At 43.0% G+C, this 23,052-nt stretch overlaps 1 protein-coding gene across 4 annotated transcripts in view; it reads left to right on the top strand.

Annotated features, from left to right (window-relative positions):
- The window catches only part of FARP1 (FERM, ARH/RhoGEF and pleckstrin domain protein 1), a 215,822-nt gene that overhangs the window by 2,496 nt on the left and 190,274 nt on the right, over window positions 1-23,052 (top strand). The gene's annotated exons all lie outside the window — the stretch shown is intronic.

The following is a 23,052-nucleotide window of genomic DNA, read 5'->3' as shown; positions in this document are numbered from 1 at the left end:
CAGGGCTGGCAGCCCTGGGTGTGGACAATCACCTGCAAGTTGCCAGCTGCGCCTGCGTGTTCTGCGTCCATCCCCCCTTCCTAAATTTCCCCTCATTTGAAGCATGTCTCTGCGCTTACCCCGTCCTCCCTGCTGCTTCTCTTGGGAAAGCGTGGCTCCCTGTCTCGCTGACCGTGGCGGAGGTCTGGATCCAAGACTTCGATACAACCCACTCATCTCATCATTTTCTGCTAAAAAATTAGGAAGTATTTTTTGCAGCTGTAGGATCGGAGCGCAAAACTTTATAGTGCACCTAAATGAAGTTCTCGCGAATATTTTCGGTAGTTAAATCTGTGTTAGGAATCTTGGTTACATTCTAGTGCACAATTGGCATCATATTTTTCATACTGTGCTGTGAAGTTAGTGGAAGAGATTAAACTTACTGGTTTGGGGTTCTGTTCCCCCCCCCCCATACCCCCATTGTTTTTTCATGGTGCATGTCTATGCCAACGTCCTTATTTTATATTGTCCTTTTTTTAGGAAAGCACGATAAAAATCCTGTTTGTTGAATTTGTCCACCAACTTGCCTTGCTTGTTTTGCTTCTTTTAGAAACTGGCATGTTTATGTTAAAGGGGCCTTTCCAGACTGAATTTCATGACCTTGAAAGGTTGCAGTTTTTGTATTTCACATGGTGGGGCTTTTTTTGTTGGTGGTTTTTGTACTTCACTGACTGGTAGGTACTGAGCAGCCTGCAAAGTTTATAGTTTACAGACGGGCTGCTGGCTTAGGCAGAGTAAAGGGGCGACTTGCCTTTCTGGTTGTAGAGGCACGGAAGACTAATTACAGAGGTATAAAAGGTCACCGGGCTCAGTCAGCTTTGGGTTTGCGCAAAATGTCAGTAAATTTGGCCTGCAGAAATGTAGATGACTCAGACAATTAGGTCAGTCTTCGTCAGATGCGGGCGCTATCTTGTTTGTAATCAATTGCAGCATTATGAGCTCTTTAGCCTTGTCTGTAATGAAACGGAGTTGATTAAATATTGTGAGAAAGGAGAATGTGATCCGCCTTTTGGGGGGACTTGATAACGCAGGGTATGAAATTCCTTTTTTTATTTTAATCTGGACATACAAATGGGGGAAATCATTTTGAGGGTTTGGATGCTTAAAAAAGGGCTTAATGAGAACGAAGGGTGGCTCTGTTAGTTGCTGTTCAAATAAAATAAAACCTTCCGGTACAATTCGTGGAGGTGCTGGAGTACTGTTTTCTCTTGATCCTGAGGGGACGAATTGTGATTTTTTTGTAACGTGCCCTTGGATGTTAGGTGGTGAATTCTGTACAGTAAAATCTGCTTCGGTGTTGCTTTATAGAGTGGAGCAAAGAGCATAAATCTGAAGTCACGGAATCTGGATACTGAGCATCACAGTAGAAGAGTGCTGTACAGCGCATGTTTGCTACTGGTCGCGAGGAATTCTTGCAAGGGGTGGATGGTATTTTAATGCGGGGCAGGATGGTGTTTGCAGACTGGGTTTTGTACCCCAGGTTATTAAGTGGGTGTCGTGCCAAAGCCCACTGCAAGGTGGGAGACAGTGCTGCTGCTTCCCTCGCTGATGGTGCCTTGCCTTGCTCTGCTGCTTGCCTTGAAATATATATATATATATTTTTTTTCTTTCTTCCCTACCCTAGCATCAGGGCCAGAGTCTGCTATCCCTTGGTGCAAGATTCCTAAAGTGAGTAGTACTGTTCATGATGATTTCAATCCCAGTTTCCTTCCTTTGGCTTTGCATCGGGGCCAAAGTGACGTTTTGGAGCTTGCAGGGTGACTGAATTTGACACAATGAAAGCACATTAAGAGGTTGTTCCACTCTATTTGGCATGTGATTCTACCGTCTTGTGAGACTCTTTAAGTTGCTTTAAAGTTAACTTTCAAGCTCTCTCCCTCGTTGGGTATGTCAGCAAAGAAATGAAAAGATGTTGTGGGGCCTTCCCCCCCTCCTGCAGGACACCCCAGCGCATCTCTGTGTATCCCACCCAAGGTATTACAGAAGTTCTGCAGCTGGAGATGGAGATACTTCTCCTCATTGTGTCTGAGGAGAAGCTGTGACTTTCTGAACGGGGATATTCTAGCAAGACATCAATGCTTGAAGCAACAACTCTGAGTTCAGGCCGTGGAAGAAATGCGATCGCTGCTTCTAGGGCGGGCTGCTAGGGTACCTGGATTGTCTGGTGCAAAATACGGCCAGGGAAGAGCATGTGGTTTGTGTTTATTTTTATTTTTTTCTGGGTCAAAAGATGACTTACTGGTAAGCTGGAAAACCTATCAGGAATAGCGAACAATACCAAGTCCCGTGTGCTTCCTTCTCCCTCCCAGGGGCTGCTGCTTCTGCTGGCCGCTGCCGGGCTTTCTGCGTCCTTCGCTCCTGATTACTGCAGGACCGGTTGGTTGATCGCTGGTCACTAGTAATACTGCCGACTGCGTCTCCTTAATCAAGGACCCTTATTTTCGGTCACCTGCACCCCAGGCACAGGTCACGAAGAGATTTGTCGATTTATTCAAGCAGCAGATGTGGCACTGGGCTGGCGATCAAACAGCACAAAGAGGGTCCTGCTGCTCAGTAACCTGTGTACATTTAATTGGCTCTTTCTGCTCGGCATCACGCATTTCTTCTGTTGGTTTCTCTCCCTCAAATAATTTTTTTTCCGTGCCTGGATTAAGCGCTCGAGCCACAGACGTCGTGTTCATTTCTTCCATACGTCCCTGCCTGTTATTTTTGGACGTGTCCCAGTCCCCGTCTCCCCGCTGAGCAATACCGAAGGTGTTCTGCGGGGACCTCTGCTAGCCCCGCAAAGGAGCGCGGGCAGGCTGCTCGTTAGTCTTTTATGTCTCTCCTTATCAGTTTTACTGTGGAACTCCCTATCGCTCGGGTTGAATGTGTTGGAATAACGAGGCTTCCTGTTCGGCAGGTCTGCGCGGCATTGGCCCTGGCCTGAAAGTTCAGGGGAGCGGAAGGTTGCTGTGAAATTATTTGAAATGGCGAGCGTGTTTTTGGTAGCAGCCTTTTTCCCTTCCAAGGTGGGTTTCGGGCTGCCTTGCACAAATTGGGGCAGGGATTCTGAGCAGGCTTTCACGCTAGGTACACGTTTTCCCTGACGTTAATAAATAAGTGAAAATGAATTGTAAAAATAAACCTCTTTTAAGAGGAAAGAGAGGCTGGGGGAGATATCCGTCTGTTCTCCTTTGGAACAGGGCTTCCCATCGTTCGGCGGCTCTGGGAACACAGCGGGTATCTGGCGCGCTTGGAGCGTTTCTCTGGCCACCCTGCTCTTGGATGCTCGTGGGGAGGGAGGACGGGGCGTCTTTGGGGGTGGAGGAGAGGCTGGCTTCTCTTCTGCTCTTCCATTCCTCTCCCTCGTTTCTCTTCCAGCCTGCTTTGAATTATCCCAGAGTTTGCCGCTCGTGGCGTACCATCAAAGTGAAATGAGTCCGACTTGTTTTTATTTTGCTAATTCTCTGCAGCCTTATGATTGCAGTAACAGTGATTACAGCTGGGGAGGCTCTGGCCAGCTCTTGCTGTGGTGTATAATAGCGGTGTCTTTTTCAGATTAAGGAAAAGTATGATTTGTTTAGTTTGTCCTGCCTGAGGTTATTTTCTCAAACATCAAGGCTAAAAGGGAAGGTAAAGATCTTGTAATAGTAAAAGTCTGCAGAAGTTACTGGGTTAGGTTTTTCTTTTTTTTTTTTTTTTTTTTTTTCTGGGGAGAGTTTTCTATTTTCTAGTGAGCAGTTAGTATTCAGGCCCTTAACAGCATAACAAATATTAAAGAGAAAATGGGTAGGGAGGTTTCGGTTCCTGGACATTTTAGAGATTTAAAAGTGTGTAAAACTTTATGTACCAAGCAGCCTGAGTGCGTTATAGAAGCTGCACTTTTCATGTCAACATGTAAGAATAGCCTCCCTGGAGGTAATTTTCAGTCTCTTTATCTGAAGACCTATGCTCCTATCTTGTCTTCATGGAAATTCCTCTTGAAAATCTCCATTTAGCGTTGTAAGACATCAGTGTTTGCCTCTGACATATTAAATATGCAATAGTTTTCTTGCTTTTTGTTTCTCTTAAACAGAGGCATTGGTATGTGCATCTCGGAAGACTAACTGTATGATTGTGCTGTCATAACCGGTGTTCATTAGCCATTTTTTACAGCTTAGCTAAATTAACTGGTGTAATGTGTAAAGTAAAATTGTGTAATGTGTAGTCGCAGAACCATTTTTTTCCCTGCGTCCTTTGAAATGTTGAGCACGATTGTCAGTACTGTGAAAAATGAACTAGAAACCATGAAGAGAAATAGGAGCAAAAAGGAGAGGATTCCTAAAATATATAGTCAATAAATATTGAACCTGAAGCTAGCAGAAAATATCCTTAAAGTGCCTCAGTAGCAAATAAATACATAAAACAAAGAGAAAGCAGATGGTGTGATGGTGTTCCAGTGGAGAGAAGGGCGAGTGGCTCCGCCATTTGAATGTAAAAAAGGTTTTAAAAGGCATTGTAATGAAGTGCTGCGCACAGCTCGGCATTTACTAATAATATTTGAGTTTCGAAATAAGTCCCAAATGGAGCGGTTCCAGGGACATGGGGTCGGTTTGCCTAAAACGAGCAAGTCAGAAGTGAACTTGGAAGAGAGGATGTGTAGCAGAAGAGAAATCGCTGGTGGCGACTTGATGGCGTGGGTTTTTCTACCTGTTTTCATCGCGTTATTTACAATTGAGGCTTGGATGGCAGTGCTAGCTCTTTGTTTCTGACTAATTTCTATCTGCACATTGTTGGGCAACTCCAGGCTTAATTAAGCCAAAGCTTAATTAGCGCTGGATGAGGGGAGATGCCGGTGGCTGTGGCTGAGGCCAGCCCGTGCCTCGGCTGGGGCATCGTGTCGGAGTCGATACCTCGTGCCGCCGGCTGCGTGGTGAGCAGTGGGATGGTGTCGGGAGGAGGCAGGAGGGATGTGCTCAGGTCAGCGGCTTTTTGTAGGGCAGAGGCCTGAGGAAGAGGATCACAGAAGTGTAGGGGTTGGAAGGGACCTCCAGAGATCATCAGGTCCAACCCCCCTGCCAAAGCAGGTTCCTTAGAGCAGGCTGCCCAGGTTGGCGTCCATATGGGCTTGAATATCTCCAGAGAAGGAGACTCCACAGCCTCCCTGGGCAGCCTGTTCCAGTGCTCCGTCACCCTCACCGTGAAGAAGTTCTTTCACATGTTGGTGCGAAACTTCCTGTGATCCATTTTGTGGCCATTACCCCTTGTCCTGCCCCCACAAACCACTGAAAAGAGGTTGGCCAAATCCCTCTGTCTCCCACACCTCAGGTATTTATACACATTGATAAGATCCCCTCTCAGTCTTCTTTTCTCCAGGCTGAACAGACCCAGGTCTCTCAGCCTTTCCTCACAGGGGAGATGCTCCAGGCCCCGTATCATCTTTGTGGCCCTCTGCTGCACTCTTTCCAGGAGATCCCTGTCCTTCCATCGGGTGGTGGAAAGCAGTCCTTGCGAGCTGTGGTGCTCCCCAGCCCTGAGCACTGACTCTGGTGGCTCTTAGTGGGCAGGAAGCAAACATAGCAGTAGCAAAGCCTCTTTGGAAAGTGAAATTTGTGTCAGAAGCCTTGGCTGCACTGACTCCAAGCACGAGATCCCATGGCCACCTGGGAATGCCTCCCCTAGCCATGAGCAGGGCGCTGTTGTCCCACGAAGCCCCAAAGCAGGAGTTGGGTGTCCGCCTGAAGCTCGTCCCTGGTTGTCCAGCTGCTGAAGAGCAACCCAAGGGCAGGTCCTGAGCCTGCACCGAGAAAATGTCGATCAGGCGATACCTTGAACATGAGTATTTCTCCGTCAGTGCTGTGTGCACTGAGAGCGTGCTAAGGCACCAGAGAAATCACTGGAGCGGTTTCTAGTTGTAATAACGCTTCAAGGATCATTGGAAGCAATGGACGAGCAAATGACACTTGATGGTAGGTCTCTGCCTGAGAGAACCAAGCCCAGGGAAGCCACTCCTGTCTTCCCAAATGAAGAGAAAGTACATGATGGGGGAGAGCCAGGGACTAATAGCGGCACACGACAAGCGTATGACCGAAAAATTAGATCATCGCTGTGATGGAGTGGTGTGTGTGTGTATCTGTTTGTACATACACTGAGAATGTGCAATGCAGAAGCATTTTCTTTTTTTTGGAACCAAGCCATAGCCTTGTTTTTTCTCCGATTTTAAAAACAAAACAACAACAACAAGAATAAAACCCCCATCCTGTTTATATATTGCAGAAATTCAGACGTATTTGAAAGAATGAAAACTGAACACAGTATTGTCCGTAATTGTGTACTTGTTGGGGTTGCGTTGACTCTTAGATCCATTGGTGAAATTTCATGGGACACTAGATAAAACTTGAGAAATTTCCTTCAGATTTTCTTTAAGTGAGAGTAATGTTTGAAGATTGTATTTTATGTTGTTCTTTAAACTATGTAAAACAGAAAATAGGTGATGTGGTGAGAACAGAATAGCTACAATATGGGCAAAGAATAACCCGATTCAAGCTGAAGCAGTTAACTGTAAATGGTGAGTTGTTTGAGTGGGGATGGGTGGATGTAAATATTAGAACTACTTTTTCCCTTACGGTGTTATGTAAAGAAATAAGAGCAAGAGCTGGGTATACCCTTTCTTCTCAGGGCATGGAATCTCTCCAAAAATCTGTGTTACTGAGGATATTTCTAGCTGCAGGATAAGACGATGTCTGTCCTTCAAGAAATCTCAAAGAGTTTTTAGCATAAACGTGACTCAGTAGAAAAAATCCCGAGGAAGAGTGTCTGTTCTACTTCTCTGCCTGTTTCTGCCAGAATAAAATGTCCCCTCAACCCAAGCAAAGTTCCTTCCACTTAAAAGGTTTGGAACTGAAGTTTGAGTGTGTGCCATGAAGGGAAAATGGTAGCTACACATCTACACAATGTCTACAGGAAAATGTAAAAAGCTTCTAGAAATTGTAAAGCCTTGCTTCGTCAACTGTTCTGGGCTGTCCTCGGAGCAAAGTGCCTTTTAGGGATTGCGATTCTGAGAAGGGTTCCAGCTTGGCAAGGAAAATCCGATTTGGAGACCTGGAAGAGAAGATTAATCAGAATAATAGGTCTGGCCCTCGCAAGTAGGTTGAGCCTAATGAAATTAATATCTGAACATTAATTATAAAACCCGCCTGATAACTTATAACAGGACCTAAGAGGATATTTGAAAACCTGCAGGTAACTCCAGGATTTTTCTGCGGAGGCGTTCCCAGGAGCGCTTTTTTCTTCCCGTAGACTAACCGAGTTGCAGTAAGCAGCCCTGCTGCGCGCGTGTGCATGTGCTTCCTTTTGCAGTCAAGTGACGGCTTGGCTCAGCTTTGAGGAGGCTGAAATGCCTGAGAGTTGGATTATATGATATCAGCCGGGTAGAAGTTTCCTGAAGTCTTTTGGCACTGCCCGACTCTTGTGAAATAAAATACGCTGCAGCAATTTATAATTTGCGTGTGTGTGTGTGCGCGCTAACCAATGACTGAATTTATTCTAAGCATTAGCGCGCTTGCCTGTGACAAGTCTTGGAAAAGCCTGGTCTTTCATTAGACTTCCAGGCTAAATTTAATTGGAATCTCGTCAGGAAGAAAAGCTAGTTTGGTCGCTTTTCAAAGTGTTCAAGGAAAGTTTCATAACTCCTTCTTTGGTATTCCTCCAGTACGGCCTGATCCTGTTTCATCTGCGAAGCTAAAAGCTTGAGGGGACAATAAAGACTCAAATCAATTGGAAGTAATTGCGCCGAGATCATCAGCATAGTTTTGTTTAATTTACAGTGTTTATTTAGCTCTCTCCCGTCGAGGAAGCTTAATCAAATTCCTTGTGCTGCAAGGAACAGCAGCAACCAGGGTGCTTGCTTGGAGGGCTCTGCCTCGTGCGCTTCGGCTGGGAAAGAAGTCTTCATAGGAAAGACATTTCAATGGAAAAGAAATTTTTTTTTAAAATTTAATGCTCGCTGCGTGGGCTGGATGGAGCAGCTCCTCTCGGCCGGGTGCGGGGCCAGGGCTGCCTGCTGGCTGCTGCTCTCCGTGCGGCTGGACCTGTCCCACCTCGGTGTCCTGAAGCATCAAGAGAAGGGAGATCCGCTTTTATATTCAAGTCACACGGCAGCGTGCGTGAAACGGGCCCGTTGTTAGTACGGGGAAGCAGATGTCCTGATGACACCTCCCTGCTCCTCTGGAAGAGACAGGACAGCCTCTGGAAGCAGCTCGTGGCTCGCTGTGTGCCTGCAGCTCTCAATGAAGTTTGGGAGCGTGGGGGTAGCTAGCTTCCTAATGTGGCGTGTAGGGAATAAAATCGATGGGGACAGTTCACAAGCAAAAGTTTTGGCCTTTGAATGCATGAAACTGCGTGGGGGATTATCCTTACCCAATATGCCATCAGTTCATGTTTGAGGGAAGAACAGTAGCCCGTTTCTCGCGCTCGTTACTTCCATCTACCTTTTATTTTCCCCATCTCTACCCCTCTCAAAATTCATGCAAGTCTGTACTCTCGGTGTTTTAGTAGCATGTAGAAGATAATTAATTTCTTTCTTCTTTTCTTCTCGAAATAAAGGGCAAATAAATCTAACACTTCGCATTCTAAATCAGTCCTTTAACAAAGGTGGGTTTCTATTGATGCTATTTTTATGAGGTTTTCAGGTAGTAAGAATCGTTTGGTATTCTAACCTGGTGATACCGATTATTAGTACAATATTTACTTGGCTTTTCCTCTTAAATTCTGTGCGCATTTTTTGTTTCCAACCCCCATTTTTTAATTCACTTACTGTCTGTGACCGTATTCTGCAGTATTTATCCGTAATGTCTGTATTAATCTTTTTCACTGATGAGACGATGAGATGGAATGACTGACACACTGTTTATGTTTTGTAAAGTTTTGGTGAGCTTATAGCCAAAACAGTTGCTGATACAGAGACCTGGAACTTGTTAGCTGTTGATTTACATCCTCAACAAAAATGTAAGCATGCAGGTTTTGAATAATACTATTTTTCTGTTATTCTTCCATCTTTCTTAACAGTAAGTAAGGAATGCAAATCTTTGGAGGCTTATATGGGGTTTTGATGGCCCAAGAAAACTATTTTATATATATTTTTTAGCAAGATGCCTTTAAATGTTGCAATAGATCTTGTATATGATTGGTATGATCTGGATAAACTGGCAATGGCAAGCTTGGGATTGGATGGTTGTCTTGATGGATGTGTTGGGAGCTTTTTTCCTTCCTCCCTGTGGCAGCATAAAGTCAACTGAAGATTTTCTTTGCGATCATCACAAGATTAAAAGTTTAAATGGCCTTTAAAAGCTTTATATTGCCATATAAGTTCTATGTATACCTCATTCTGTACTGTGTGATTAAGAAGGAAGAATGCATGCACTGATTGCGAAATAGTTATCAATAGCCAGATCCTTTTGATAGTCACTGTCTCAGATTATGGTTAGTTTTTAATCAATCATTCTTCCACAAAGAGAAATCCATCCAATATTTTTGTTGTTGTTTTTTTATCATAGATTTACAAGTCAATATTTTTTCCTATCGCTTAACCTTGAGGAGTAGCCATGGATCATTTACTTTGTGGTGGACAGGACGTTATATTCTGACTGGTAATTACCATTGATATTATCTGCTTAAATTTTTGTTCAGTAATTTGTAAAGTGAGATTCCCGTTTCTCATTTCCATTGCCTGCGTAGCTGTATGTTCAGTTTTAGGTAACTGCAGGCTAGAGCCAGTGTTTGTAGGAATTTTGGCAGTTGTCCTAAATTGTCTTTTGTGTATCCATGATCTGATTCAAGGGTACTCCCTATAAGGGCTGATGTTTTTGTTCAGGCTTCTTTCACATGTCATAAATACCACTGCTTCCATTAAGAGGAGAAAAAAAAAAAAAGTACTTCGTAATTTATGATCTTACTGTTGGGGATTTTTCCTGCTGGTAAATTGGCCTATGTAAAAGTGCTCTAATTCTTCCTGAATCTTCAGACTTCCTACTCAACTTGCAGACCACATCCTTTATATGCCCGTGTGCTTCATTATCCTGCAAATGGTTCGTTCCTTGCTGCTCTGCTGTGGCAGTTCCTGTGGTTCCCCTGGAAGCTTTTGTTCTGCTCCAGCACGGCGTTACCTGCGGGAGGGAGCTCTTTGGTGGTTTGGCTTTCTGTTAACTGAGTTTTGGGACAGATTATGGGTAACCCGGGTACTGGATCATCAAGTCTGTCAGTCTCTCTCTCTGCTTCTGAATGTTAATATTTCGGCTCAAACTACTACTTTCCTTGCTCTACAAAATATTCCATACTTTTTTTTTCTTGAAATGTAATTACTTATCTTTACGCTGAGCTAAAGCAGTTTGTGATGAATAACCTCGAGGTTGCCTTTTGTTACCATGTACTTAGTCATTTTATCTGCCTTAGTAAGGCATGGATCCATGATGGCCTATTTTGGTTAGTTTCTCTGTGTTTTCAGAGCTTAAGGTTGATAGGAGAAGCATATCTTGTCATTTCTTGGGTATGCTAGAGACCAAAAGGGGAATAAGATATCAAAAATGTTAGTGGAACACAGATATTGCTAGAAACGTGTTAAGACTATGAAAGCTTTAAAACATCAAACTTATTTTTAAAGAACTGCCTTTAATAAGAAGTTCATTTGTATACCTCTGAGAGCCTTCAAGCAAGCTTGATTTTGCTGCAGGAATTTCAGAAGGTGTCACTATCCCTTGCATCCATTATCAGGTTCTCCACTGCCTGGCTGTATGCCTGTATTCCTTGTTGACTGAGGCAGCCACTAAATTTTTTGTTTTTTTTGATTAGATGAATGCAACTTTGAAGGCTCCTCACTGAATGAATCCATTAAGAAAGCTGCCTGAAAGATATCTCGTTTTTGCAGAACATGCTAGAAGTTGGAGTCACTTTGTAGGGCTGAGGGCTGTGATAACACACTATTTCTCTTTCCGTAAAGCAGTATTGAATCTGGCGGTTCTGCTGGTCTTTCTTGCCTAGAATTTACTAACTTTGGGGAAAAGACTTTAAATGGAATGAATATTCATGTCTCTACTTTTTTTTTTTTAAAATTACATTTTCTTGTATTAAAAAGAAAGAAAAGAAATCCTGGTTCTTTTCCTTAACTTAAAAGATCTAACAACTTCATAAATAGATAGTGTTGTTTATCTGTTTCCCCATCTTAAGCGCTTCAGACAGATGGGAAGCAAGCCACAAGTCTCCCAAACTGTGCGCATAGTTCATATTCTCCACCTCTGACTAACTACTCACAGCAGTAGTTGCAAGACTTGTACTTTGTTGCGAGAAGGGTGAAAATGCCAGGGTCATGACTGCGTCTGCTTTGTTTAGTAATAACCTCGATGGTTTTTCTAGCAGCTTTATTTAAAGTTGGCTCAGTGAGCAGAGAAGGCTAATTCGCTTAGAAGCTGAACTTTCTGATGCAATGGTACAGGGAGAGCTGCGTAGGCTTGGAAGTGGGGATGAAACACAGGATCCATCAGAGCAAACCCAGGAGATAAAGTGGTTGGGAAAACATTGGAGTTTGGCCTTTGACGTGGTGGATAACTGAAGGGTGGGAGTAGTTTGTCCTGTACCCATAGGATGCTCCCGCTGACCTCGCTGCGCTGCGTGGACTGAGAATAGTGCTGTTTTCTCTGGCTGCTGGAGGTGATCTGGGGACATCTCACTGGGAAAAGGGAAGGATTACGGCTTGCTGGACATCAGCATGTGTGTTGTATGTGGTCTTTTTTTCTTTTTTCTTTTTTCCCTGTAGTCCTGTATTGCAAAGATTAAGTGTGTTGGTGGCTGTTCAGTATTGTGGTACGGTCACTGATCAAAATGAGTTCTGCTTCTGTAATCTCTAACAGTAAGTAGAGCTTATCAAACCTATTGCAAGGCTGGAAAACAAATAGACTGGTTCGTATTTAGAGTTTGTTTTAGCATGATTAGGACATACCTCCCGGTGTGAGCCTTTTATTCTCCCCAGGTAAACAGGCTGTCTTCCAACGCGTACTTTCTCTGTGTTTTACTCCTGTATAACCTTCTCTCTTCCAAGAGGGTCTGCACCGTAAAACAGAAAGGCTGATGTTCAAGTTGTGTTGTGCAATTTGAAATTTGGTCTCTGCTGGCTGAAAAAAGAGAAATTGAGGCATATTTTCACTTCTGTAACCGTAAACAACAACCAGATGTAGAAGAAATGTGGAAGCCATTACCATTTCTGTCCAAACCAGTAGGGAAGCATCCCTCTTTCTGAAGCGTTCCGCTTTCTTATGGGCAATTTGTGCATAGATGGGTTGGGAATCTCCTGGTTGTAACGCAAAATGTTCATTTGTGGTCTTATCCTGTGCCATCCCTGCTGCGGCAGCACAGCTGCAGAGAGAGCTGGAATGAGTTGTTGTCAAAGCACCGGAAAACTGGAAGAGAAAATTTTCAACTTCTTGGATGCGTTGTCTTGAAATTGTGATGAGAAGATAGATCACAAATGCTGGCAGCACTTTTCTAGTATTTCACCAGGATTTCAAGAAAAAAATATTTCAGTATGGAGGCAACACCTTGGAAACCTTAACTTAAAATCAGCAAGGTGAGATGGCTGCGGCATTTGGTACTGGGCTTGGGAGGAGGCACAACTGTGGACGGTAAGCAGGTTGACAATAAGGTAGATAAAAAACAAAGTAAACATGTATTTTTTTAAATGTTAAGAATGAAACTGGCAGATTAAATTTGAACCACAATAATTACTTCTTCAAAGGCCTTACCTGTACCTGTTATTTTCCCTTAAATACAATGCTTTGTATCAGTGACTCTCAAATTAAGTAGGTCAAAAATGCACCTTTTTCAGTGCATGCAATCATTTAAAATACAAAAGGCAGCTGGAAGGGAGATGCCCTTTAAATTTTTAGTGTCTTTATGTTGGATAGAGCTCTGCTTTTTACATTTTTGGAAGTGCAAGTATTTTCATGTTTTGAGATGCAGAAAAGCTTTTGCGTTGCGTATTTGATTTCACTTTGGCTACCAGACACACAGGGAATATTCTCATTTTGAATAAACTCAGGATTGAGAATTCATTTGGGAGCTCAGAAAGCAGGAGAGCTTTCTTCTTCCTTTATCCTTTTTTAATCTATGAACAAGATAATCAGATGGGAGAAAATTAGGATTATGTGCATTAACGCTTGAAGTACGTGAAGAACTCCGGCTATCTAACTGAAGGCATTGTGCAAATTAGGTATCTCACAGGTTTACTGTTTGTTAGATGCCTAACAGAATTTCACAATATTTTGGTAAATTTGACTATTAGTGAATTGAAAAATTAATTACGGTCACCAAACTTTAATCTTTCCATTGTATAATAAATCATTTTGTTTTAAATAGTAATCATGTTTGAGATACGCATTTTTTCATTTTCTAATGCATTTTTAAGGTGACTTTTAGGGCATCTTAGTGTTTTAAATTTAGTTCCTTCCAAGTGCAGTGTACTGAAAGCCAGAGTAAAATTAGCATCTTGGTATAAAGAAATGAATCAACTGCTAATTTATAACACAGAGAGTGTATAAAAGCAATAAATGTAAACACAACTATGTAACACTTGGAAATGTGTATAAATACTGTGTAACTGGCTGGTTATGGAAAAAAGAGGTACTAAAGTAAAGACTATAATTGCAGATGAATCTTTGTGGTATATATCTGTTGTTAGAAAGGAACGTAGAGGAAGCAATCTGAGTGGAAGTTTTTGTGCTTACTAATACGTTTACTTTTCAATAATGACTTAAACCATCTGTGTTATCCTTCTTTCATTTGGACCATAAACCATAAAGATAATTAAAAATTCTCCAAAAATAGTCTTAGACTGTCTTTTTTTTCCTCTTTTTTTTTTTTTTTTTTAACTCTTCCAAGTTTCATCTAGTGGTCACGCATATATTTAGTATTCAGTAAGGTGAGTCAAACTGTCAAGGTGCAGACTACAACATAGCATTATTTTTCTTAAATACTGAAGAACAGCTAGATAAGAAGGCTTTCTGTTGTTGTTGTTACTCATTTTTTGCTTCAGAAAAATATCCATTTATTTCCAAGTGAGGCCTGTGATACTACTTCTACTAATTCTAGTCTGGGAATTTCAGTATCTCATCAGAAGTATGAGCCTCGGACGTGCCTTAGATGTGCTCATCTGTGTGTGTTTTTGAGACTTTCACCTCATTTTCCCCTGCAGACTACTTTGTGCAAGACTGACTGTGTATTCAGGTGAGATTTCTGTCCCCTACACATGTGAACTTGAGTTTCCTGACATTTCACGTGTTGGGGGGAGAGTAAAATAAGCTACAAGTAGATCCTCCCAAGCACAATTCCTGGAAACCGTAGGCTGTTGTGGGTATGTTTATTTTTTACTTGTCTCCTTGCTGTGATAACCTCAACTTTTTGAGGAAGGGAGCAGACAGTTTATTTAAAAACATGTTATAGCAAAATGCCATTTATATAAGCAACAGCAGATCCATTCACGCTTCTGAGCTCAGTTTTCCTTTGTGCAGACTAGGAAGATTTCTGTGACTCTGACCAAATGATGCTTGGAGTCTAGATCTACTCTACCCTGTGATTTTAGAGAGGCTCCTTCAACAGTGCAAGTCTGGAAATAAGCTTAATCAATCTCATACACTCATAATCTCATACTTAAAGAAATTGAAAAGGGCTGTGAACTTTTTCTGAACTTTCCTTTTCAGAGTGGGCAGGAGCTCAGTCCAGTCTTCAGTCTCTATTTTTCTTTGTAGTCCCAGACTGTTTTTCCTTCAGGTCTTAGTGAAGCTGGAGGATAAAGGAACACTCTTGACAATGTGAAGAACAGTTTTTTTTAGGTAGGTTTTTCAGTGTTTTTCTCATCCCCTTCTTCTCCTCCCTTCCTCCAACTTCTGCCTTTGTGGTTCCATACAAACCTTGATTTTACAATAGTGAGACTTTGTAAAATTTTACTAGTGTACTATTTGATACAAGAAGTTGGGCAGCTTAGTGTAACTATGTCTTTTGACTTCTGTTAACAGTATGAAAATTTCAGCACTTCCTCTTTTTGCAGTTGGGTCTGGAAGGGATTGTTATTCTGGTGGCAGTGATTCTCAAAATACTCATCTTTGATTTATAGCTAGTCACAGACCCTCCCCAACAAGTCTGGCATGACAGTAGCTTTCCATCTGGGTTAAATGAGAGTGCAGTTAAATACCCTTTTGTTTAGGTGAAACAATAGTCTCTGAAAGGTTTGTTGTTGTTGTTTTGTTTTGTTTTTCCTTAACAAAGGTCTTGTCAGACCAAACACAGAGGCTTGTGCTTAGCAGTTGCAGCACTGCTGGTGGTGGGCTTCACTGTCTGACCGCTTGACTCTGAGTGATTCCTGAAACACAGAAAGAAGCATATTTAAAAATCATGTCTTCTGTGACAGTAAATGGTCTGTTATTGATACCAAGATGGTTTAGCAAATTTGCCTGGAAAGCATTCTTAGCTACAGTGTTTTGACTTGCTAATTGAACCTGCATACGGAAAAGGCTTGGGGATTGCAGAGACACCTAGTAGATACTCTGTGTTGAACCTCTAACAGTTCAGAAGAGCAAAATCTAGAGGCTGTATATAGAAACAAACGGGGCAGGAGGGTCAGTACCCCCAGAAGAACTCTCCAGGCAATGGTACGTAACACCAAACATCTCAGGAATATGTCTGCCGTTGGGCAAAGGGAACGACCATGGTGGAGTTTCCTGCTGGTGAGGAGGTCTTGCAGAGAGCCGTGAAGCTTGGTGCAGCATTATTTCCATTCCTTCATAGGGTTTGTTTGAAAAATACCGGGATCATAAGCTGCTGAAATTGGAAACATGAAAGGAATTTCAGGGGCTGAAAAAACCCGGGACAGACAAATATATCTTGACATTAACTTCAAAGGGTCTGTAATGCAAAGGAAGTTGTTAAGGCTGATTTTGAATATATGTTTAGTACAAAAGGGGAAGAGTTGGTGTTGAAAGCACAGGAGCATGGAACAAGGTGACTACTGACCTCCTAAGTGGCCTGAGGGAAAAACTGGTCTGTTCTTCATTTTGTAAGGGTTTTCAAATATCTTCTATTTGGAATAAACAGATGACCGTACTAATGAAGTCTGTTTTTCCTAAATCTGTTATACCGGACATGGAAGTGCCTGGTGGTGGATCCTGGAGCAGAAACAGCATGATTCTGGGTGTTTATAGGAAAGTACAGGTCACAACATTTAATGGCTAGTCTCTTTCCAGCTGAACTGGTTGGCTAAAAGTGGCCCTAAAATAATAAATTACCTGCTGTTGAATGATCTGGAGTCATGTATTCTGATCTATTCTAACACTGTGAAGTTCAAGCATAGTACCAGTGAAACATTCATGCGGACATGCCTCATTTTGCCTATTTGGAAACAAAGCAGCAGTGCTTTTACTTAATCAAAGAATCATAAAATCGTAGAATCATTAAGGTTGGAAAAGACCTCCAAGATCATCTGGTCCAGCCACCCCCTGTTGTGGATGTGTCTGTTGTTGTGTCTGCTGCTGAGCAGTGCTGGCACAGCATCAGGACTCCCTCTTACCCTCCTAGGGGTTGGGCAAAAAAGTGAGAAAGAAACATCACCAGGGCAGCTGACCTAAACCAACCAAAGGGATATTCCATATCATATGATGTCACACTCAGCAATAAAAGGTGGAAAAAGGAGGAGGAGGGGAGGGGTGGGCTCTCGTTGTGAAAACGTCTGTCCTCCTCCCGAACACCGGCTACGTGCGTTGAGGCCCTGCTTCAAGGACGTGGTCAAGCATCGCTCATTTGTGGGAAGTAGAGAGTAATTTCTTTCCTCTGCACTTCCACATAGCCTTTACTTGTTTCGTTTCGTTTTTCCCTTTCTCCCTCCCTTTTCCCCTTTCCCTTTTTTTTCCTTTAGTTAAATTAATTAATAATAATCTTTCCTTAATAATTATTTCTTTTTTCCTTTAATTAAATTATCCTTATCTCAACCCGTGAGTTGTTCTTTCCTTTACTACTTCCCCTCCTCTTCTAAGGAGGGGGAGTGAGAGAGCGGTTCTGGTGTTCAGCTGCCTAGCACGGTAAAACCACCACACCAAGCACCACGTCCAACCTCTCCTTGAACACCCCCAGGGACGGTGATGCCACCACCTCCCTGGGCAACCTGTCCCAATGCCTGACTGCTCTTTCTGAGAAGAAATGTCTCCTCATTTCCAACCTGAACCTCCCCTGGCGCAACTTGAGGCCATTCCCTCTAGTCCTATCACTAGTTACATGTGAGAAGAGGCCGACCCCCAGCTCCCCACACCTTCCTTTCAGGTAGTTGCAGAGAGCAATGAGGTCTCCCCCGAGCCTCCTCTTCTCCAGACCAAACCACCCCAGTTCCCTCAGCCGCTTCTCACAGGACTTGTGCTCCAGGCCCTTCACCAGCTTCGTAGCCCTTCTCTGGACACCCTCCAGGGCCTCGATGTCCTTGGTCTCAGAATTAGCGATAGCTCAGGGACGTGTAGAGGGAGAGGGAGAGAGAGGAGGTACCAAGAACTAGACTAGAGATGTAGTCCCAGATGCTTTTATGGTTTTGCAGAAATTTGTCGATGAGGCAGAGCATTGTGGTAATGCGGTGTTAGCACAAGAGGCAGGGCAGCAGTTATGTGTTGTTGGTGCTCTGAAAGAGTTGCCCTTTGGTGATATAACTCAACTAGTTATCTCTATAACTAGATGCTGTTTTGAAGTCGAGGAGAGTCGCTGAAAAAGTCGTCTGGGTGCCTGGATTGATATTTGTGGGGTAATCACTGAGCTGAGACAACTGAGCTGCCCTCTGACAAGGAGTGTTGACCTCTTCACGCAACAGCATGAGGCACGTCAGTGGCAGAGCTTTGGTGTTTAACAGGCTGCTCAGATGTATTTCAAACCATGTTAAGAGTTAGGGTTACTGTTGTCTTCAGCTCAGGAAGAGGAAAATGTGGGCAACTGCTCCCATGTAAGCTGGCCGTAGGAACCAGTAGGAGCCGAGTTTGGTTTTCTGTAGAGGTTTGTGTGGTCAGCACAGTACAGCTGAGAGCTTGGACGGTGGGTGAAGGTGTTCTCCTCCAGGCTCTGTGTCTTGGAGTGATTTGTGCAGAACAGGAAAACCACCACCCGCTGCAGAAGCTACAGGGTGGCAGAAATAGCAGCTGAGCCCGACGCAATGTTCGAACAGATGGGTTTGTCGCTTTTGTAGCAGAACTTGTGTGCCTGCGTGCAGAACACAATAGGAAAGCGTAAGAAATGGTGTTTTAAACCAGAGAGAGTGCAAGAGGTGAGATCCGGCTGAGCAGGCTGCTACCTGGAAAGAGGGCTCAAGTTGGAGGTTTCTTTTTGATTGATTCCCAGTGTGTTTCAGGGGCAGGATTTTCCCTTTGTTTCAGCTCTTGCAGTTTCTCCCAAGAGAAATTGCACACCTCAGCTCCTAATATTTTCTATGTTCCTGAGCCAAAAATGGGTGATACTGAGAAGTACGAATTTATTTCTCACTGGAAGCACACTTAGTATTTCTGAATGAGAACCAAAGTTCATATACTTTCTTTAGGGAACTTAAAGCATGTTTTTAACAACAGATGAGAAATCTGCCGGGTTATCTGCTAGGCACAAAATACAGTTGTATCTGTAATGTGGTGGTAAGGCTGTGCAAGTGGGCATATATCTCACCGTATGAGTGGCAGCACAAATCTGTTAGTGCTTCATAAATCTCATAAAGAGGCCCTTTTGTTGTCATCTTCCAGGTTCATAGTTTGCCTGCCATCCATTTTAGGAGATTCTCATAAGGAGAGCTGCGTGAGTGGTAGGGGACACGAAGGCAGAACAAGCTTTAATGCTGTCTGTAGTGCCTTCCCTTGCTGATCAGCTTCTAAGTCCCTGCAGGAGAAGAGTGGACTCTTTCTTCTTCCTCCTTCATCTTCCTCGTTCCCTTCAGCTACTGCTTTTCAAAGGCTGTGCAGCTTCTCAAACGGCTTTCAGATTTGCCAGCACAGCACTATAATTGAACTGGGCCAACTGAAGCGGGGGACGGGAGATCTTGTGTAACTCGGCTCTAATGAGGCTTTTGGTGCCAGGACATGAAACAGAAGTTAGTAAATTCTCTTGTTCAATGTAGGTGAAATACCTAACCCAGTCTGGAAACGTGTAGCCTAGCTGTGTTCATGTAACAGGAACACGTGCAATCAAGTGCAGCTCTCCAACGGGAAGTAAACCTTTGTCTTGTGGCTTCAGCAGGTGCTGCTTATAGATGATTCCTCACAACCCGGGGAGATGGGCATGAAAAAATGGGCTTCCCAGGGCTGTGCAATCTGCTGAAGACTCCTGGACCTGTAACATAAGATTTTGCCCCTATGATTCCAGGCAGAGATCTGGTTTAGCCTTGCATCCTACCTCTACCAGCAGCCAATAGTAATGCTCGGGGGGAAAGGTCTTAGTAAAGATAGCAATCCCTCCCAGCTTTTGGCAGGCTCCAGTTCAAGGACTTAGAGCACGAAAGTCGTGTCTGCACCTTTATTTAAGAGCTCTTGACAGACTTTCCTTTCTAAATTCATCAATCATGCACTAATCTGTTTTAAATTTCTGCCTTCACAACATGCTGTGACAATGAGTTCTGCAAATAATTGTAGTGGGGGAAAAGTACCTCCTTCTCCTCTTGTTTAAAAACAAGTTGCCTGGTAAACTTCATTTTATACTGCCTAATTCATGTACCCTGAGACACGGTTTCCTATTTGTTTTCTCTGTAATACCATTCATAGTTTCATGACTGCCATCTCTCAGTGGTGTTCCCTGCAGTGCTGGGTGTCCCTGACCTGCTTGCTCCTGATGCTCCCTTTGCTCCCCAGCCAGCACTGAGCTTTGTGGTCTATGAGTGAGTCGTTCCTCACCTTAATTAATCTGTGGTGCCTCCAGGGTTTCCACTCACTGCATGGCTGTTACTTTGTGTTGTACGTGTATAAATACATGATGAATCTGTCTGCAGCTCTTCACAGTTAATTCTCCTGATTCTGTAATCACCAACAAACTATCATCTTGCTGCTTGCTATATTTTCCATGCAAATAATGAATATATTGAGCAGCACAAATGCAAAACCAAGTCCATTGTGAAAACTGGCCACTTATTCGTGCTCTGTTTCTTCTCATCTAACCAGTTGCTGATTTGCAGAAGGGCCTTCCATCTTATCCCATGACAGTTCAATTTCTTTAAAAGCCTGTGGTGAGAGACATTGTCAAATGTTTGTTAGAGATCCAAGCACACTATATCATACATACCACACTTACCCATATATGTCATGGGAAGTTTGTGAGGTATGGCTTCTTTTATAGCAGCCATGATAGCACTTCATCCATATATCGTATATGTTTGCATACCTGCTAATTCTGTTCTCACAGTTTCTGTCAATTTTCTTAGTATTGGTGTAAATCCATAGCTATTAGCTGTAATTCCCTGGAGTCCTTTTATTGAGTTTGGCAGCACATCCTCACCTTTTTATCTCTCTCCCATTAAGGGCGTCTTAAAGACAAGCTAGGCAACATGGTCAGTAGTTCAGTGTTTGCATGTTCAAGTTCCTTTAAAATATGTGGTTGAATAACATCTAATTTGGTAGCCTGATGTTGGTTCTAAAGCCTAATCTGAAGATGCTGTATTTTAGAGATTGTCTTGCTCCTGTACAGCCTTCTTGCTCCTGCATGTACCTGGCATTTTCCTGAGTTTCATGACGGTGGTGGCCAATTTGCCTCCATCATCACTTTGACCAGCTTGAGCAGACCTTCCTTCTCCCTTCCCACCACCCCAGGTGCTTCCTAGATGTGAAACAGGAGCTTGAAACAAGGAGCTGCTGGAAAGCAGGAATATGCAACCATGTGGAAGCACCTTTCTGCCTCAGTCCTGATGTATGCTGGCTTAAGTGGGTCCAGAAACCTTGGCAATATTTATAGATAGATAGATAGGTATCAGCTTTTATTGCTTGAATTATTTTCGTGGAAGGTGAAGTTGAATGTAGATGCTTCCAGTCCTTATCACTGATCACAAATCTCAATTTCAGTTAAAATAAACTTACATAGATGAGCTTTTCCACAATTTTACGTAGATAATGGATTTATTTAGTATTTTAATACATACTTTTCTATTTCGGATTATGTTCATAACAAACAAGATTTTAATGCAACTATTCAAATGTGTAAGACTCAAATTAGGATCGGAGTGAGGGGAGAGATCTATTTATTGTTCGGAAGAGTTAATGTGCGTTTTGGTTTTGAAGCAGTTTGAAATTCAGTTTCATCCTCATTCTTGCAATTGAACTTCAATATTTGTAATGAAAATCCTCAATCATGTGCCATATCTATTTTGGATGTGAATCAGACTTATGCTCATGTCTCTAAGGGAATTCTGTTGCTTTTCTTGTTTTCACCCTGGAAAGGAAGACGTGATTCATTGTTCTAGTCCAAGGATATTTGACGTGATGCAGCAGTACTGTTTCTCCCGCTCTTACCTGTTTCTTTTTCCCCCTTCTTTCTTTGTGTGTAGATATTTTTTATTCTGCTTCAGTTTGTGCCTCCTCCCCTCCCTGTTTTCCTCTAATTTATTTTTGCTCTGCCCATGCAGGATCCTGGCTCGTGTGTGTGAGATTTGCACAACCGTTTTTATCTAGCTTTTCCCTTTTTCAATGGCTTCTGAATCAACTTCCCTCCCTTGAATCAATCGAGGTAATGAGGAGCGGTGTTGCTTAGCAATGCTGGGAAGCTGATACTGCTTGGGTGATGTGCGTGCTGCAACTGGGCTGAGCAAAAGAGGCTACCGATCCTCTGCGGCCAGTGCAGGGAATAAAATCTTGTTTTCTACTGTTTTTAGTGTTCTTGCCATTAAGTGTGTTTGTTTTTTTGCCGTTAGTGTTGCTGAGTAGCAGTTTTATGGACTTACAGATGTTCCTCCCCCCTTCTTCCTGATATTTCCAAATGTAAAAAAACTTCACGGCATGTAGAATCAAAATATACTCGGGATGGCACTCTGTAAAGAGTGGGTATCTAATTAACTGTCTTGAGATAGGTATGTTTTCCGTCTTCCTCCTCCACATGCCAGCAAAGCTGTTGTGAAAGTAGAGCTGAGCTTTACAGGATGTTTCAGTCCTCTAAAGCAGCAGAGACTAGCAGCCAATTTGGTGTATGTGGCAAAGGATTAAAAACAGGATGAATGTGATACCTTCAACCGCGTCAGAATATGGAATGGGTTATTTCAGCAGCTGATGTTAAGGGTGTGAATGGGGGTTATTAGCTTTGAAGTGTTTCTCTAAGATTCTCAACATCAACAATTTTCTCGAAAATTGTTGATGTTGAAATTATACATTTTCAGTGGATGGATTTTAGTCTCACTTCAGATGGCAAAAGAACTGTTTTTTCCACTGTTTTGTTGTGTTTTGCCAAGCCAAGGGAGTATACATAGAAAGGTTGATTTCTTTCTCTCTTTTATCTTCTTTTTAATAAGAAGCATTAGAAAAATTACATATAGGTGGATCAGACATCTTTGAGCCGCGGTTCTACCAGATGGTTGCTCTCATTCTTCACACAACTTTGAATAGCAGGGGATAACCCTTACTTAAGTCATGGGGTGGGGTTGATGTGGAGCTGGCATTTTCCTCTTTTGAACCAATCAGGTTACAAACCCAAGTTTTTACTCATAGTCTTGGGGGCACCGAGGGAGTGTCCCCCTGCCCTCCGTGAAGAAGCTGTGGATTCTGGCATCTTTTCTTTTTTTTGATGGCAATTCTGTTGCCTGCAGCTGTACAGCAGGTATAAAAACATCCTCAGAACAAATCTGGGCACTGAGGGTGCAACCACTGGTGCCAAAATACACCCAGAAGTGGATGGTGGTGGTGGGGAGGTTGTGCTCCAGAGGCCGGTCACCTCCAGTGGTGTTTATTAGGGCAGCACATGATTTCTTCCTAGGTTTTATACTGAGCACTTGGTCTCTTTGATCAGCTACTCCTACCCCACTCCACCGGCACTTTCCAT

Source organism: Anser brachyrhynchus (genome assembly GCF_964034855.1).
Source record: "Anser brachyrhynchus genome assembly, chromosome: 1".
Taxonomy (NCBI): Eukaryota; Metazoa; Chordata; class Aves; order Anseriformes; family Anatidae; genus Anser; species Anser brachyrhynchus.
This window is presented reverse-complemented; position numbering and strand designations above follow the sequence as displayed.